We start from the raw sequence: 584 nt of genomic DNA on the forward strand, positions 1-584 counted from the left end.
GCATTAAAAAAAAAAAAAAAAAAATTTTTTTTTTTTTTCAGTTCCTGGATGCATACTGTTAGGTTTTTGAAAAAGAATTGAAATAAAACTACCTTTTCTGTATGCAGGAGTTTACCACTGTTCTTTCAAGTTAAAATGTAAAGATACTCAAAAACAAAGCACTCATCATGAGGAGGTTACTATCATGACAGTCTGAGGCACTTTGAATCGTAGGTGTTGCTCACATTCATCGTGAGCACAGGGTCTACACCCCTACCAGCATTTTTCCTATGCAAATGACTGCAGATTGAAACACTCATCAATAGGTGCCATAGTCTGCAAATAGTTTCCTTGTCGGCTTGGCAACTGTGACTCATGCTGTCCGACAAGTGAAAAGAAAACCGCAGTCAGCAGCTATTCAGCAGCAAATCATTAATTAATTACATTTTAATGAACCTTAAGCGGCTTCTGCGGGAGCCTTCAGAAGTTTATCAAAAATGAAGAATTGCCTTGTGTAAATCTTAAGCTGACGAAAAAAAAAATTCAGAGGGCCTGAGGGTAACAGTTCCATGTAATTTCCATACATCTACTAAAACTTTACAGCT

This window comes from Puma concolor, chromosome C1, assembly GCF_028749965.1.
Source record: "Puma concolor isolate L17-30 chromosome C1, mPumCon1.1.hap2, whole genome shotgun sequence".
Taxonomy (NCBI): domain Eukaryota; kingdom Metazoa; phylum Chordata; class Mammalia; order Carnivora; family Felidae; genus Puma; species Puma concolor.